General features: G+C 42.3%; 1 protein-coding gene across 2 annotated transcripts in view; it reads left to right on the top strand.

Annotated features, from left to right (window-relative positions):
- LPGAT1 (lysophosphatidylglycerol acyltransferase 1) overlaps window positions 1–19,244 on the top strand; it is a 125,280-nt gene that overhangs the window by 6,460 nt on the left and 99,576 nt on the right. The window contains exon 1 of one of the 2 annotated variants that reach the window (XM_059995108.2): window positions 4,824–4,945. The exons of the other annotated variant lie outside the window; for it this stretch is intronic. The gene's annotated coding sequence lies outside the window, so the exon portion shown is untranslated. Of the gene's footprint in view, window positions 1–4,823; window positions 4,946–19,244 lie in introns of those variants that run through there. 2 annotated transcript variants of the gene reach the window in all.

Genomic DNA, 19,244 nt, shown 5'->3' on the forward strand with positions numbered 1-19,244 from the left:
TTGGTTATTTCCATTCATTCTGTATCTTCAGCATGTCAGTTGGGTTCTTAAGCTAATTCATCAGATGGGCAAAACGTAGCTAGCTGTCAGAGTTTAAGTAACTCATCTAAACCTGCCAACTTCCAAGGGAAAATGTTAGACCATCTCTTCTGGTGTGTCCATTTTTCGTCATGAAGGAACCTTTCCCCAAAGCCACCTGGCAGACTTGCCCTCACATCTCGTTGCCCAGAGTTGTATCACACACCCATTCCTAACCAATCACTAGTGAAATCACTAGCAAAGAGAACGGGATTACCTAATTGGCTTAGTGAAGTACATGACCACATGCATGACAGTGGATTGACATACATACATACAGACATAAATAAAATATCAGGGTTCCCTTGGAAAGGGGAAAGCAGTGGGTTGGGGATGGATGGGTGGGGTAGTCGTAGGAAGTCGTAGGAAGATGAAGATGGCAATAAGGACATTGGATAGGCAATCAACATGTCTGTTACATTTTCATCTACATCATGCTATCATGCTATTATTCTCAATAGCAATGATATCCTCCCAAGAGGGTAAAATATTGGTTGGGGTAGGACTTTATTCCTTTTCTTTGTAAAGCACAAATACACTTATAGTACATGAACACATGAATATACAGTATAGCTATGCTATTAATATTTCACGGGATGTAGATTAGGGGAAAGATGTCTAAAAAGGCTCCCGTGGGGCAGGAGGGGGATGGTAATAGTGAAAAAAAAAAAAGAAGTGGAGAAACACTGAGCTACATCACTGTGTCTTTATCCAGATTTGGAGGCTCCTTGAGAAAAAGTTGTGCTGAAATACCTCCATGTAGCAGAAGGCAGCATTTTAAGGAAGTATGCAAACAAGAATTGCTGTGAGGCATCTAATGGTAGACGATGATTATTATAACACAGTGATACTCTGTGACCTTTCAGTGTCTTCTATCTCCCTCTGGTCCAGATCTGTAAATATAATAGCAGCCACTGTTCACTGAATCTTTTATTTATGTCACTCTGCTGAGTACTCGACAGGCATTGACTTGTTAAATCTTCACAACGATTAGCAAAATGAATGCTACTGTTATCCCCATTTGACAGGTGAGGAAATTGAGACACGGGAAGATTAAATAATTTTCATAAGAAAGTGGTTGAATGGAGATTAGAAAAAAAAACTATTCAGTATTGAAAATGTCAAAATGGAAACTTTCAACAGTAGCGCAGGATTGTGAAAATGGTTGTGTAAGCTGAAAGCACGCAAAGCAATCTTAATAAACAATGAAAAAATTACAGTTCATGTGTGACCTTCAAACATTTTTGTCAGAACATTAAAATTTCCCTTACTGTCCATTGTAAATACATAGGGAGATGAAAAAAAGAGTAAAGCTAATATTTATTTAGTACACTGTAATTTAAAACATTAGACACTTTGAAAAGGAAGGTGTTTATTTCTTTGTAAGAAGTGTATCAAGAGTAGTTTGAACAGTGCTTGCCTTCAAGTCACACAACGACTAAGCATATTTTCTATGCCTTGGTGAATTGTCATGCTCTTTCTAAGTGTAGATCACCTTCCAACACTTTGTCCTTTGAGCTTTCCGTGTTGTGAAGCACCTCCAAGAGTACCTTCAATGTGAAGGTTTTTCCAGGTGTCACTTTCTCTGGAATATCATCTTTTCGTCACAACCACTGTTTTCCCGGAGTTTGCCTTCACTGACTCCTCTGGCTGTGTCCATAGCCTTGAATGGCGTCAATGTCGATCTCCCCACAGTCGGCTATTTATCTACAAGTTCACCTGTAGATAAGCTCTAATTTCATTTTCAGCGTCATCACTGTTCATTTCTTTGGTGCATTTTCATTTCTGTTGGCCAAATCTCTCTTTTTGATTATCCATTTTTGTAAAATGTCACAGGTTTATCACTAGGAGACAAAGAGGCAACTCAGCACATGCTTTGTGTCTGTGTGTAAACTTAACAACAGATGGGCAGTGACCAATAACCAAAGACAGACTTTGAAAGAAGTGTTGTGACAGATGGCTGATGATAATGGGCACCTGCTTTTTATGCAGTAGTTTGTGCACTAAAGTGTGTACTTTATGCAATTATTCACAGTTAATATCGTGTGGTCAGTGAAATTTGAGCTGTGTTGCGGGGAGACTGGTGCTATTTAACTAAACCATGGTAACTGCAATCCATGCATATCAGAACCATGCAAAGTGAGGACTGCCCGTATATACAACGTACGCAGATTGGTCTAATAAACCCCATATATCCATCACCCAGTTTCAGCCATTGTTAACTCATGGCCAGTCTCATTCCACAACATCCCCACTGACTCTCCCCTTCCTGCACTATTTTGAAGCAAATCCCAGACATCTCATTGTTTCATACATAAATAGCTATTTGTAATTTTAAACGGGGATTTGAACTCAGTTCTGTCAAATTCCAGAGTCTGAGCTCTTAACAATTATACCCTACAGCTTCCTGAGGAGGGTAATAGACCCCCAAAAATGGAATGCCATGTTACAGTATTTGCTCTTTTCATGCTGACAATGACCCTGTGAAGTATTATTGTCTTGACTCTTTCTGTTGAGGAAACTGAGGCACAGAGGAGCAGAGTAACCTGTCCAAGATCACATAGTGAATGAGCAGTTGAGTCAGGCTTTAACTTCAGATCTGCTGACGCCACGTCCCATTCTCTTTCCTATGCATCACAACTGCCCTGCGGGTGGTTCTTAAACTCCCGTCACTGAATTTCTCCTGTACCCAAACTCTTGTGCCAATTGGCCTCCCAGCTATGGCCAAAGAACTACGGAAACCACATATTACTTCCTTCTCTCTGCACCTCCAGTCTTACTGGAATATGATTTCAATGGCAAAACCAAAAAACAAACAAGGACTCAGCGCAAATCCTTGTGCAGGTGTGGTTGTCCTCACCCCCCTGATCCTGGTTCCCGCTGGCACTGAATCCACTGCCAGGACCACACTTGCTACGGGCTCAGGAGCCTGGTTTGTCAACCATCCTCCTCCGCAGATGTCTTCTGGGCCACTGACTCCAAGAAAAGCCTCATGGAGCAGGTTACTGGACTGAAACCAGTTATGCCTACACATCCAGGCCCATCAGAGCCCGAGTTAAATCACTCTCTGCTTCCTGCTTCAACACCTCAGCTCTGGACTGCACCATTCCCCCTGCTGAGCCTCTGTCAAGGGAAGGAACATTGCCTGGAGGTCTCTGATAACGTGGAAACAGCGAAGAGAAAAAGCAGGAGGGAAGAGAGGAGGGGAAAGAGAACAGCAGCCCTGCACGTCAGTTGAATGGCACATCTCTGAACCCTGCCACTAATTCTAATGGGACTTGCTGTGACCCAGCTCCTAACTCCTCAGGCACTCGAGAGAATAGGCCTTATGGCCTCACAGTGCTAGCTTTCCTTTCTTTTCTACTACAGCTTTCTGATCTCCCTGTGAACCTTCCTTCTGTTCCAGATCAAAAGCATTTTCTCTCCTGCTCCTGGAGAGAGTCAAGCAGGGGAGGGTCCTTTCAGCTTCCTTTGGCTGCCATTCCCCAACAGTCTCAGAAGTGACTTTAGGTGCGGCTGGGACAAGGGTATTTAAGGAAGGAAGTAGGAGGCTCCAAGAACAGAGGGACTGGGAACTGCCCAAAGAAGGAGGAAATGGATGGCTCAGTTTAATGTCTGTTTCAGTACAAGGCCCTGTCCCCTTACCTACGGCATCCCATCCATTGAAATGGATGGTTCCTATTTTGTGGGCCCAACTTCCGCTTCCTTCCCACCCACAACCCCCAAATCCTTATTTTTGGTAACAGCATTTACAAATACCCTTTCCTCTGGGGAATTTTCTCGCTCCACTTTACCAGAAGATTCTGGTGGGACTGTCCATCACAAAACCCTTCTCCCCTCCCTGGGGTAAGCTTGCAACTCAGATCTGGCCAATCAGAGACTTCCTTGGACTTGTATATGCTGATCGGAGAAAGAGAAGTCCTTCCCCGCTCTGGGTTGCTAAGCAGAAATGAGATAAACTATTTACAAGCACTGCCACCACTTGTATGGAGGAAGCTCATTTGTAGGAGAAGATGAGGGCAATACAGAAAGAAGCAGAATTGAGTGTGTGTGTGAAAAAAGAGAGACATTGAGAGATATATCTCTATCTCTCCATGTCTAGCTCTCCATCCATCCTTCCATCTGTTTATGAGAGAGAGAGATCTGAAAGTCTTAGAGTCTCTGGATTAAATCATAATGTGAACTATTAATACCTCTGTGTATCAATACTTTTCTTTGTTTGGGGTTTTGTTTGTTTGTTTGTTGTTTGTTTTGGGTGAAAGGTTGAGTTGGGTTTTCAGTACTTAGGATAGAGACAATTCTAACAGAAGGCTGATCCCCCAACTCCACTGCTGGCATTCTGTCAAGCTGTCCCCTGAAGACAGGTGAAACCTGATCCTACCCCCAAAGAAATGAAGTCTGCAAGGGAATTAGACCTTCATAAACCACTATAAAGCAAGACAGAACACAATGTTACAAAAGAGACACAAATGAAATTCAGTGGGATCCACAGGAAAGGGAGCGTGTGAGACCACGGTTGTGCCTGAGGTCAGCCCAGACCCAGCTTAGAGGGATTCCTGAATGTGTGAATGCCCAGTCTTCCAAAGTCTCTTTGGGCTTTCATGGTCACTGCCATTTACTAATGTACAACCAGCACTTATCACAGCCCTGAACAGAAACCTCTGGCTGCGAGCTTCGGCCACTGTTTGCAGAGCTCAGTGTTGTTTGTGCCCCTGCCTCTCATATTTACAGTTGCTCTGAAACCTTTGCTCGGAACAGCCCCACCCCCTCCCATTCATTACCGCTGCTCTGCTCCCTGATCCGTCAGACTCCATTGCTTCCTGCTACAAGCACAGCAAGCCTGCAGCTGAGTAGGGGGTGGAAGAAGGTAAGTGTGGACGTTCATTTCCCAGGTATCTATCAAGGGGAACGAGTTTGCACATGCCACTTATAAGCTATTTGCAAGATGTGCTGTATATTCAGTTGTTTATTCCTCAAGTGTAAGACAGTGGTTTTCAACCTTTTCTTTTCCTCCTTGAGCCCACTTTAAGCTGGGCAAAATAGCCCACAGCCAATCAACCCCATCCTTTCTCACGTCCCAATGGAAAAATAACTCAGGGATACTGTTGAGGGGCCATTGTAAAGTATATTTGGGGGGGGATTAAGTGTCAATGTGCTTTAGCAACTAGGGCATACATGATTCATATTCAAATTGCAATGCATAATTGTCTTTAGGTATAATTACTGGAAAATTAAAGGCCAAAAAATACAGTTGAAGCAAATATGCAACACTAGTTGCTTTAAGGCTAACCAAATCGCAACTAACTTGATAATGATGAAGCTAAGTTAACAGTAAATTATAATTAAAGCAAGAATGGCAGCAATTGAAGACCTTGACCCAAATATGGCAATACTGACTGTAGACTAATGACAAAGCACTGGTCTAGAGACAGTCAGGTGTGGGCGAGGCTCCATCAGAGCTTTCCCTGGAAGCCAGACTTCTTGGTGGGATACTAAATTAGAAATTAGAAATCCTCAATAAGAACTAGTATCTCATTGATTTTGGTTTATGAATTCCAAATTAGATTATCTTTTAATAATTCACTTATCAAGCTACTAGAGAGTAGCTCCTAGATGTACATAAAAAGTGGAGTGTATGGATTTGTAAGTAGTTTGTCCGTAAGGACTAGAGGGAAGAGTCGCTTTCTTGGGTCTGTTTGAGGCCCGTCAGGTTGGCCTTGGGTAGTTTTGAGAATCAGTGGTTGGAAGGCTCTGGAACTCAGCTGAATTTCTATTCACAGGGTCTTAGGCGAAACCAGGGGCAAAATATGAAACTTGAGAGTCAGGGACATTTATTCCAACTCTCTTGCCTTCTACAATAAGAGTTTGCTGGGACCTCAGGAGGAAGGGGAGTGTTTTAACCTGACACTCCCAGTTAGGTTAGCACGGAGGTTAATGTGCCTTGGAAGTTTTTCATATTTGCTGATTATAACACAAATCTCCTCAAAGCAATGAAGATGGATGCTGGTGACTTACAGAAGAGTTACAATGTTTTATTTGTGGCTAAAAAATTAAGTGAAGGAAAGACGAGGTAGCAGTCTGTCAGAAAACCTAGAGTACCAGTTTCCAAAGGGTACAATGTCGTGGTATTTCTGCCTTAGAAAATAACACTTTACAATTGCATAAAACTTTTAACCTTTGAAAACATATTTACATATGTTACTTTGATCTCCAGCCAGGAAGTGCAATTTAAATCTCAGGTGACTGGAGGCAGTTTGCAGTTCTCTGACCTCCTTTTTCTTTCCTCTTCCCTCAACACTCCACTTCCTTCTCCTTGGGTTCACAGCCCTCCTAATATATCCTTTCTCTCTTGTTCTTTCTGTTCCATTTCTCAGCGGTTGCTTTAGTGGCTGGCCCAGGCCTTGCTTATTCTTGAAATGAACCTACAGGAATTTCTAGGGTCACTCAGCGTTAAAGAGGTGGCTGATCCTGGAATCAAAGTCTAATTCAATCTAGATCTTTTGGTACCTCTTCAAAAAATCAAAATATTTGACTTTTTGGTGTGCTGAAAAACAAATTCACTGAGTAAATTTAAGGACCCAATTGGTTTTATCCAGCAATTCAGGAATGGGGCAGCATCACATCCAGGGATTAGAAAGGAGCTCTGAGAATCATACAAAATGGAACGTTTTTATAGACAGAGGGGGGCAGGCAAAAGAAAGAGTGATTACCACATCCTTCTTTGGGGGGTGGGAGGGGTCTATTGAGGGAATTACCACACTACTGCTGACCAGGAAATTCCAGATTGACTGGTTTAAAATTACATTCCTGGGAGAGGCTGAAATTGCAATTAGGTAGGTACTAAGTTTTATTTTGGTGACGTGGGTTCAGCACAAGTGACTCCATTTGGGCCCTGTTGTTTTGTTTTTAGCAAGTGAATCAGGTAGAACGCTTCACTCCTGGAGAGCGACCCTAGTGAGTGGGTTTATGAACTGTGAGCGACTCATGCATAGCATAAGCTGTCTCCTGCCTCTACCTCACTGAGGTGGCCAGCACCAGCTTCCATGTATCTTTGTTAGGAAACCTACAGTTCAGTAATTTGGGAATTGTTATGGGTTGAGCTGTGTCCCTCCATGCCCCATCCTCCAGTACTTGTGATGAAGCCATAACCCTCAGTACCTCAAAATGTGAACTTATTTGGAGATAGGGTCTTTAAAGAGGTAATCAAGTTAAAATGAGGTCAATAGGGTGGGCCCATATCCAGTATGACTGGAGCCATTATCCAAAGGGAAATTTGGACACAGAGACAGATTCAGATAGAGGGAAGACAGTGTGAAGAGACACAGGGAAAAGCCAAGGCAACGAGAGAGGCTTGGAACAGATGTTTTCCTCACAGCCCTTAGAAGGAGCCAACCCTGCCAATACTTTGATCTCAGACTTCCAGCCTCCAAAACACCTAGCAAACGAATACAGGGAGCAACAGAGCCCAGGGGACTAATTTTACTACCTCCTCACAGAATTATTTTAAGAATTAAATGAGCTAACCTAAGGAGGTAAAAAGCCTGTACTCAGAAAACTATAAGAAACTGATGAAAGAAATTGGAGGCAACACAAACAGATGCAAAAATATACTGTGTTCATGGACTGGAAGAATTAATATTGTTAAAATGACCATACTACTCAAGTCAATCTACAGATTCAATGCAATCCCTATCAAAATACCAACGGCATTTTTCGCAGAACTAGAACAAATAATTTAAAAAATTGTGTGGAAACACAAAAAACCCTGAGTAGCCAAAACAATCTTGAGAAAGAACAGAGCTGGAGGTAACAAGCTCCCTGACCTCAGACTATCCTACAAAGCTACAGTAATCAAAACTGTATGGTACTGGCACAAAAACAGACACATAGATAAATGAAACAGAATAGAGAGCTCAGAAATAAACCCACATATTTATGGTTAATTCATCTATGACAAAGGAAGCAAGAATATACAATGGAGAAAAGACAGTCTTTTCAATAAGTTGTGCTGGGAAACTGGACAGCTACATGTAAAAGAATAAATTAGAACATTTTCTCACACCATATACAAAAATAAACTCAAAATGGATTAAAGACCTAAATGTAAGACTGGATACTAGAAAACTCCTAAAGGAAAACATAGGCAGAATACTCTTTAACATAAATTGTAGTAACATTTTTTTTTGGATCAGTACCCTAAGGCAAAGGAAACAAAAGCAAAAATAAACAAATGGAACCTAATTAAACTTAAAAGCTTTTGCACAACAAAGGAATCCACTGACAAAACAAAGAAAACCTACTTGAACGGGAGATAATATTTGCAAATGATATGACCAATAAGGGGTTAACATCCAAAATATGTAAACAGCTTATACAACTCAATATCAAAAAGCCAAACAACCCAATTAAAAAATGGGCAGAAGATATTTAGATGGCCAGCAGGCACATGGAAAGATACTCATTGTCACCAATCATTCGAGAAATAGAAATCGAAACCATAGTGAGATAACATATCACACTTGTCAGAACGGCTATCATCAAAAAGACCACAAATAACAAACGTTGGAGAGGGTGTGGAGAGAAGAGAACTCTTATAAACAGTTGGTGGGAATGTAAATTGGTGCAGCCACTGAGGAAAACAGTATGGAGGTTCCTTAAAAAACTAAAAATAGAACTACCATATGATCTAACAATTCCACCCCTGGGTATATATCAGAAGAAAATGAAAACACTAATTAAAAAGATACATGCACCCCAATGTTCATAGCAGTATTATTTACAACAGGCAAGATATGGAAGCAACCTAATTGCCCATCAGCAAACAGAAAAAGAAGATGCGGTACATATATACAATGGAATACTACTCAGCCATAAGAAGAATGAAATAATGCCATTTGCAGCAACATGGGTGGACCTAGAGATGATCATACTAAATGAAGCAAATCAGACAGAAAAAGACAAATATCATATGATATCACCTATATGTGGAATCTAAAAAAATGATACAAATCATTTACAAAACAGAAACAGACTCACAGACATAGAAAACAAACTTATGGGTACCAAAGGGGAAAGGGGGTGGGGGAGGGAGAAATTAGGAGTTTGGGATCAACATATACACACTACTGTATATAAAATAGTCAACAAGGACCTACTGTATAGCACAGGGGATGCTATTTGATATTCTGAAATAACCTTTTGGGAAAAGAATCTGAAAAATAATAGATATATGTATAATCGAATCACTTTGCTGTACACCTGAAATTAACACAATATTGTAAATCAACTCTACTCCAATGTAAAATTTAAAAAAAACAATTTTCCCATAAAAAGATGAAATTTTGAAATTTGCAACAACATGGATGCACTTAGAGGGTATTATGCTTAGTGAAATAAGTCAGAGAGAGGCAAATACTGTGTGTTCTCACTTATATGTGGAATCTAAAAAGCTGAACTCATAGAAACAGAGTAGAGTGGTAGTTGCCAGGGGCTTGGAGGTGGAGATGTTGGTCGAAGGGTGCAAACGTCCCGTTAGAAGATGAATAAGTTCTGGGGATCTAATGTACAGCAAGGAACTATAGTTAACAATACTGTATTATATACTCGAAAGGTGCTAAGAGACTACATCTTAACTGTTCTTACCACAAACACCACCACCACAAAACGGTAATTATGTGAGTTGATGGAGGTACTAATTAATCTTATTGTAATCATTTCACAATATGTACGTGTATTAAATTATCACATTGTACACTTTAAACTTACACAATGTTGTATGTCAATTACATCTCAATAAAGCTGGGGAAAAAATGCAAGTTTTAAAAAAGAGGTGACTCACTAAGGGTGCTGACCTTGTAGCCTAGGCTGTGCCCATGAACAGTCAATAGTACTGAGCACTCAAAAGGAAGGTCACCCTCACATACTGTTTTGGGGGCCCCATCGAGTAGACAGTGAGGCAAACCGTGAGGAGAAATAACATTAAAACCAATAAATCAGAGCAGGGATATGCAAAGCCTCTTTAAAAATCAAAAAATGAAAGGCTCCTGGATATACAAAACAGGAGTCTTATTTGATTAATATATTAGCATAACTCAGTACAGAATGATTTCCCCTGGGGCTGAGGTGAGGAGTGGGGATTGTCAACCAGAAACTTTGGTTAGGAAAGGGAGAACTGAGGTGGCTTTGTCAGCTAAGCCTGGCTAAGAGTGCCCAGACTGAGGATGAAGATATCAGACTTTCCTGGGAGGTCTTTGATGGGAACTAAACCCCAGGGCCCATCTGGGAATGGGAGAGTCCAGTGTGGCCAGGAAGTAGTGCCAAGGTAAGGCTCAAATATAATAGAGTGATTCAGAGTAAGAATCCTCTGCCTCTGTGAAACCCGGTGTCGCAGTTTGCATTTAAAAAGGATAAAGCACAGGAAAGAAAATCTGTAAAGGTCCTTGTGCTCTGAGTGAAGAATTAAGGATCTCTGGCTGGTGCTTCTTGTCTGCAAGGAACAGGAAAGGCATCAAACTTGCCAGACTGACCCGTCTTTGGGATTTCACCATCCCAGGGAGTGGTAGTCATCCTTTTGTCCATTCATTCATTCATTCAAACATTTTTGAGCCAGACCCTGTGCTAAATCTTGGGGATACAAAAATAAATGTTAACTACCAGTCCGACTAAGAACCTTAACCTAAGGGATCTGTATAATCTATAATCCAGTTCAAACAAGCGTCTGCTGGCTTCCCCAGGGGTTTAGGAAGGGCAGCTATAACACGGAGGAGCACAAGGTTAATCGAGCAGAGCAGAAGCCGTGTAAAATGCCAGTCCACCAGGGGACCTGGGTCCAAAACCTCACAACCTCTTGCTGTGCACATTAACTGGGACACGTTACAGCAAAAATACAGCCCCAGTTAGGCTACAAGCACTGCCACTGACAAGCACTTAGCCAAAATTATCATGAGCTAAGCAAGGTTAGTTAAGCAGATAACTGAAAAAAAATGCACAACCTAAAAGCTGAGAATTATATTTTACTCCATGGACTTACTGAGGACCTAAGTCCAGGAGTCAGACACTCAGATGGCTCTGAGGGACTGTTCCAAAGAGGTAAGGGAGGAGCCAGGGTATATAGGAGTTTTTGTTGAAAAACAAAGAAACAAACAAAACATGTAGTCCAACATCAAAAGATTACTGCTAATCACAAAAACAGACATCTCAAGTTAATGATTTTAGTGTTTTTCTATGTATGGGAAGATGCAAGAGTTTGGGCTCATTGAAATCATTCCTTTGCTATGCACCTTAAGTATTTTAGCGCAGTATCCTGTTTTTCTCCATCTTGAATCCCCTCAGGGCACACCGTCAGGGGCGGCTACAGTGGCTGATGGCTTTATGGGCGCAACATCCTTTGTTTACTAAAATGGCAGGCCCCATTGGCTTCCCTGACTGAGCAATCCCTGTTTGGTCCATAAACAAACCAGCCCAAAGTCATCCCAGGATTCTTAGTCTAGACGGCACTTTGCTAAGACAGTGCCCTACATTTTCAAAATCTTGTCGTTGTTCAAGCCAGGTTGTTCATTCCTTGTTCAAGCTTGGATGTCAAGACCAGTGAACCTAAGAGCCAGCTTTCTGCGATCAGAGCAGATGGAGAAAGTGTACTGTTTCCCTCCCAGTGCTTTGCATGAATTTGTATATTCCAACATACAACTTTCTATGCTGAGGTTCAAAAGCATTTATTCAAGTAGGCAAAATTAAACAAAGCAAAGCACTTTAGCCCTATTCCAGATGAGGGCTCATTTCCTTACCTGCAAAGTACAGAGATTGGTCTTTTTCTTAAGGATTCTTTTTTAAAAATTTACTTATTTTATTTATTTTTGGCTGCGTTCGGTCTTCGTTGCTGCGCACGGGTTTCTCTCTAGTTGTGGTGAGCGGGAGCTACTCTTCATTGCACACGGGATTCTCATTGCGGTGGCTTCTCTTGTTGTGGAGTACAGGCTCTAGGCTCGTGGACTCAGTAATTGCGGCTCGTGGGCTCTAGAGCAAAGGCTCAGTGGTTGTGGCTCATGGGCTCTAGAGCACAGGCTCAGTAGTTGTGGCGCATGAGCTTAGTTGCTCTGCGGCATGTGGGATCTTCCTGGACCAGGGCTCGAACCCATGTCCCCTGCATTGGCAGGTGGATTCTTAACCACTGCGCCACCAGGGAAGTCCCCAAGATTAGTTTTAATAATCTTCATTTGTTGGGTCCTTCCATGCTAAGAGCCACTGAATTATATTGACCTGAAACAGCTGATTGAGACCCATTGGAATGTATAATAGTTACCTATTGCTGCATAACAAATGACTACACAATGTAGTGGCTTCAAACAACAAATATGTATCATTTCAGTTTCTTTAGGTCAGGAATTTGAGAGCAGCTTAACGGTGAATAGTTCTGCTCAGGGGCTCCCATGAGGTAGGAGTCAGGATGTTGACGGGGCGGCAGCCATCTTAAGGCTTGACTGGGGTTGGAGGATCCGCTTCTAAGATGGCTGAACTCACACAGCTGTTGGCAGGATGTCTTGGTCCCGTGCCACAGGGACCTCTCCTCATGACTTGGCAGCTGGCTTCCCCCAGAGCCAGCGATCCAAGAGAGAGTGGCCAAATGAAAGCCACATGACTTCATCCCAGAAGTAACACAGTTACTTCTGCCATATTCTTTCCATTAGCAGGAGTCACTAACTCTGGCTCCTAATCAAAGGAAGGAAGGTCAAGCTCTCTTCACCTGTTGAGGGGTGGCAGATCAAAGGACTAGTGGACATAATTCAAACCACCACAGAAGGGAGTGGGAGGGAGTGCTACATAAGGCTATAGGATGAACCTGGAGCAAAATTGTAAATCGGAGTCTCCTCTTGCCAGTGTCACCCCAGTGGCCAGACAATCCCCATCCCCACTTCTTTGACTCAGCTTCTCAGGTGTGTTCTCACCTCTCCTCATCAGTCCACCTCAGCCCATTCCGTATGTTACCTCTCCCTATGGATAACTGTGCCCCTGAGGAGATGGTCAGATAAGCCGATGTATTAAGCACCCCTCTTCTGCCACCCCCCAGGTAATGCCATCATTTTATTAGAGGAACCTGACTTTGCTGTGAAAGTAAAAGCTATCCTTCTGGAGAAAGAATGAATTTAGAGGCAGCTCCCTAGAGGACATTGTGGGATAACTGCCCAATGTGGTCACAAATATAGAGTCTCTTACAGGGAGCTTGCATGCAGCAAAGACTCAAGAATAAATGTCCAACATGCTACATTCCCCCAAGCCTGCTCCGTTCCCTTCCAACCTCTGACGTAGGATAAACTCCAGGGCTGGTGGTGGTACCCTCCAGAGAAGTCCTTCCCATCAGCCTCTGCTTCCGATCCTGCATTAGGACCACAAACCCAAGAGAGATGCTTCAAGCCCTTACTGAGAGAGCACACTTCTGCTCCCCAAGCTCCCTTGTTCCTTTCTCCCCTATTTCATCAATTAAACTGAACTACCTCCCATCCCAGAGTGGACCGCAGACTCAAACCAGTTTCTTGGAGTCCTTCTGGGTTGGGCCTCTAGAGCCACCATTAATAACTGTGTACTTTCTGGGACCAACCAGCCAGGCCTGGATCCACCAGGAACACAGGGAGCTGGACCTGCAGCTGGTCAATAGTTCTCAGATTTGCCTTCAGTGGTTGGTTCCAATCACCAGATGATGTTCTTCAGGTGTCCAAAGAGAGAGTAGAGCTGTCTAACATCTAGACTGAGTGCTAAGGGGCTAGATCTCTTCTAGTGCTTGCTTCTTCTCCTCTCCCTTACCCTGCAAGGTTCAGGCTCTCCTGACCTCAAACCAGACAATTGCAAGGACTTCCCTACTGTCCCTCAGGTTCTGCTTAGTACATTTCAAACCACACTCTGATTCTGGCTTGCTCATCTCAACAAATTTCAGTGGATCTTTAATTATCCTCCTAAACTAAGGATTCATTCTACTCCCCAGTTTTCTAGCCCTTCCCCACCACTTGACTTCCCATGTGTGGTTATCATTCAGCCCTTGTCTGACACTTGCTCACTTTTACTATGTTGTTCTCTCATCTGTAATGTTTTCCTTTCTCATCTTACCTCTGTGTCTTTCTCCTTCAAATTTCTTCTCACTTTCGCGTCAAGCCATATCTCTCATGAATATATACAAATAATTCTGACCAAAATTTTAGCAAATCAAATCTAACAGTGTATAAAGGATAGTGTGTGGTGACCAAATAGGGTTTATCCCAGGAATGTAAACTTGGTCAAGCTTTTGAAAATCAACCAATGTAATTCATCCTATTCATTTTCTATTGTGTAAAAATTATTACAAACAGCTCGAAACAACACAAATTTATTATCTCCCAGTTTCTGTAAGTCAGAAGTCCAAGCATGGCACAGCTACTAGGTTCTCTGCTCAGCGTCTCCCCAGGCTGGTTATCAAGGAATTGGCCACAGCTGTGCTTCTCACATGGGGCTTGGGGCTCTCTTCCAAGCTTGGAAGAGCCCTTTATTGTGCCTCTTTCCATGGCCTATTTTATTGTAGAAGTTCTTGCGCCTTTGTCTTATCCCCACCACATCTGCTGTGCTAAAGGCAGAAACTGTCTTCTTCATCTTGGTTTTCTGAAATTGAACCAAGAAGTCCCAAAGTGCTGGTACTTTCCACTTCAGCATTTTCTAAGAGTGACTAAAGAGAGAGTCATTTCAGGTTATATATTTCTCCCATTTTGCCACCGAACTTGTCTGCTTTCCTCCCATTTGTCGGTACTTTTCCCAGTCTGGTAGTCAGCACTTCTGACAGCTGTTTGGCATGGCTTTCAATTAAAGGCAGCCATCTGTAAAAGGGACATTTGCCACACAACCCATTACTGCTCCAGAGATGGTGATAGTAGCAACAATTACTATTACCTATTTACCATCTAATGGGCAAGGCACTTTTTTTTAAAGGAATTTGTACCCCAATATGGGTCTGTCATTTCTGGATAAAACTTTCATTTTAAGAAATTGCATCCATCAAATTGAACTAGTCATAGACATATCGGGAACTGGGACAAATACCCAGGCCCCTCTGGCACACAGTTCAGAATGGTTCTATACATCTTCCCCCATCTCAGCTATACCTACTTTGAGTCCTTTTTGCATTTTATTTTCATAAGTGATGGGAGCAGAGGATTGTGGTTATAGGAACCACCTGGGGCTCTCCTTCCCTTCTAGAGATCTCTATGGATGAAGTGAGTCAGTCAAGGATGTTCAGGTATATAATAGCAGTTAATAGCTCAGACTTTGGAGCCCAACTCTCTGGGATTGAATCTTAGAACACATTTCTTAATATATTGTACCTCAATTTCCTCATCTATAGAATGGGAACAATAATAGTACTTACAAGCTATTCCAAAGACTAAACAAGTTAGTTAATTTAGAACAGTGACTGGCACATAGTACTCGGTAGTAAAGGTTAGCTATTATTACTATAATAATGATAAATTATTATTATAATATTCAAATAATTGGAAACATTTTGAAAAATGCTGACGCTCAGAGCCCCATCCTAGATCAAGGCTTCTCGTCTGTGATATCATGGGCATTCTTGATTGGATAATTCTTTCTTGTGGGAGCTGTCCTGTGCATTTTCAGATGTTTAGCAGGGACTTCCCTGGTGGTGCAGTGGTTAAGAAAATGCCTGCCAATGCAGGGGACACAGGTTCAATCCCTGGTCTGGGAAGATCCCACATAAGATCCCAAATAAGCCCCTGTGCCACAGCTACTGAGCCTGTGCTCTAGAGCCTATGAGCCACAACTACTGAGCCCGCACTCCACAGCTGCTGAAGCCCAAGTACCTAGAGCCTGTGCTCCTCTACAAGAGAAGCCATCACAATGAGAAGCCCTTGCACCGCAACAAAGAGTAGCCCCCGCTCACTGCAACTAGAGAAAGCCCGGGCACAGCAACGAAGACCCAATGCAGCCAAAAAATAAATAATTAAAATTAAAAAATAAAATACTGATCCTATTTTTAAAAAAAAGATGTTTAGCAACATTCCTGGCCTTTAGCTATTTGATGCCAAAAGCAAATTTCCCCTCATTTTCGGTTGTGATAACCAAAACCAGACATTGCTAAAAATCCATTAGGGGGAAAATTGACCTCAGCGGATATCTATGGCCCCAGATCAATGAAATCATAGTCTGGAGATGGGGCTTGGCCATGGGTCTTCCTAAGGGCAGATCCAGATTTTGTGGGGCTTGAAGCTTATACAATTTACTTTCAGAAAGGGGTTGCTCTTTCAGAAAAATAATACAAATTACAGGTATGGAAGTGAATATTCATTTAGAATGAGTAAAGAAATCACAACAAAATACTGGTGACTTGGAGATTCATATCCCTTTCTTTTGGGATCAGTATAGGTAATTTACCAGCAAAAATTCTTATTGATAACAACCTGGCTTTCTCTCCCCACCTAGAATACAGGTGCCCTGGTGTTTAAGCATCCTGAGAAAGCTTTATGGGAAATTTACCTCTGGGTCTTCCTTTGCTGCATGCAGCACACTGCTTTGGACAGAGGTCCAGCTGGGTAGAGCAGGCACAAGGCCCACGAGACCTAGTTACCTTCCTCACAGTTCAGAAAACTTGGCACTGGGAGGTAAGTCAGAGGTGGGCAGGGAGTACAACAAGAGGAAGTCAAGATTGTAACCCCAACTGGAAGTCTGGAGAACCATGACCCTGGCAATGAAACAAGTAGTTCCAACAACTGTGTTGAGTTTTAATTTTCAACCAATGTATTGAGATCCTGGGCAAGGTAAGTGGTCAAAATTCAGGACTAGGGTTGGTGGGACCAAGGCCATGAGGAGAGGTGTGCTTCACAGGTCAGCACGATCATCTTCCACCACTCCTTAAGAATGCTGAGTCCCAGATCTGCCCAGAAACCAAAGAAACTGGGCAATGGATAAGTCACATGGGGACTTAGCAGCCATAACTAGGGAGCCAGACTCTTAGAGAGTAGCCCCATGAAATGAGGTTGTAGGGAGAGACTAAGCCTATAAATACTGAACTCTGTTATAGACTGAAAAAATTCATATGCTGAAATTCTAACCCCCAATGTGATATATTAGGAGGTGGGGCATTTGAGAGGCAATTAAGTCATAAAAGAGGAACCCTCATGAATAGGATTAGTGCCCACATGAAAGAGAACCCAGAGAGGTCCCTTGCCCCTTCCATTATGTGAGGTCACAGTGAGAAGATGGCAGTCTGTGAACCAGGAAGTGGGCTTTTAACAGACACTGACTCTGCCGGCACCTTGATCTTGGACTTCCCAGCCTCCAGAACTGTGAGAAATAAGTTTCTGCTCTTTAAATGCTACCCAGTCTATGGCACTCTGTTAGAGTAGCCCAAATAAAGACAAACACCCTGCCTCAGTTAGGAAGGACTCCAAAACTGGGTGTGAGAAGGAGCAGCTAGGACTGGGTGTAGGAATAAGCCCTCAACCCTAGCTGTGATGTGCTGGGAACTACAGAGGAAGAGAGAAAGGCCAGGGCTGACACAGGGTAAAGGCCACTAAACAGAGGCTCTCTTGATCTTGTGGATGGAAAATGGGGCTAGGTGAACTTTCCAGCTCTTCATGACATCATCATGGTTGCCTATGGAAGCATCTTGGAATCTGCTAAGATAAAGGGATGAAATTAGGGGTTTTCTAAACTCATGAAGTCAAGAGTTGAACCCTGAAGTTAGCCCACAATTTGAGTTGGCTAGATACTCCTTTTATCAGAACTGGAGATGAAGACCATTTGACTGTGAACTTTGCTCCTCAATGTTAGATGGGTAGACCAAAGATCACATAGGCTATTTCCATGAATTTCCACTTTTAGCACACTTAATAGGGTGTCTATATTATCAACATTATTACTGCTATCATTTCAGTAACTGACTCCAGACAAGTACTATGCTTTCTTTCTAAGAAGGACAGATTCCTTTTCATTCAGAATTCCCCTGGTGCAGAGTTTCGGGTAAGGTTTTTGGGTAGATTGATTATAGCCTGTGTGATGCATGAGGGTCAAAATAGAAGAAGGCGTTTCTCAGATGCACTCCCCTGATAACTGTTCTCATATCCTCATCCTGTGTTCCAGTTATCTATGAGTATGGCTGCATGTGCTCTAATCTTTATGTTATAAACCACCAGGGAAGAAATAATCTGTAAACTAAGGTGTGTTTAGCTGATACCCTAGTCAAACAATGAACCAACAGAATCCCCAACCTGGCTCCAAGTGTTCTTCTAACCATGGGTGTTTGAATCACTCAACTAGCCTAGAAAAGTAATTTTAACCAGTGATTTCCTCCCCTTCCCCATTGTTTTATCAAATATTTTATCAAAGTATCTATTGGGACATGAGTCCATCTTCCTCTGTCTTCTATTGCCCACTCATTGGGAAGCCTGCAAATGGATATAAAGTGGTCCGAAGCAAGCGATGATAAGAGAAAAAGCAACAATTTTGGATAATTTTCAAACTACAACTTCAAACCATCCCTTAAGCAATGAGGACAAGTTGCCTAACATTAGAAGTATAACTTTTCTTTTTCCAAAATAATCAAAGTCTTTCCTGTCATATTCCCTAATTCTAGGAACTCATTCCCTATGGGAAGTTGCTGTCTTATTCTTCTGGGTTTTCAGGTTTGTTATTTGCAAAGAACAACATTCAGCTCTTTCTTAGGAAGAATTATATCAATTCTTTAACACTACCTCTTTCCATGCTTTCCCTTTTAACCTCTCTGATACATGTTAGAAGGCTGAGATATCACCCGACTCCCCAACAAACAAGTTGCTGTATCCACAGCACACTAAAAGGAAGGTGAAGAAGGAGTTGGAGCATCAGCTGTGTCGCTCATAAGATCTTTGTAGCTGCTGTTTTTTTGTGTTGGGAGCTGATTCCAAGTCTATCAGAGCCAGGCCTGTCTGGCTTCAACATCCATATCCTATCTACTCTCTCCCATTGCTCATTCTCACAGGAGAAGGATGAGAAGGAGGAGAGATTGGAGGAGGAGGAGGAGGGGAAACAGAGATGCTAAATGTGGTTTGCTTTTGAGGGAATTCAATATCAGTTTTTCATACTTTTGAATGTAACTCTCCTCAAGATATTATTAATAATTAATAAGGTAATATCCTATAAATATCTATAATAGCTAC

The sequence above is a fragment of the Delphinus delphis genome, chromosome 1 (assembly GCF_949987515.2).
Source record: "Delphinus delphis chromosome 1, mDelDel1.2, whole genome shotgun sequence".
Lineage (NCBI taxonomy): Eukaryota > Metazoa > Chordata > Mammalia > Artiodactyla > Delphinidae > Delphinus > Delphinus delphis.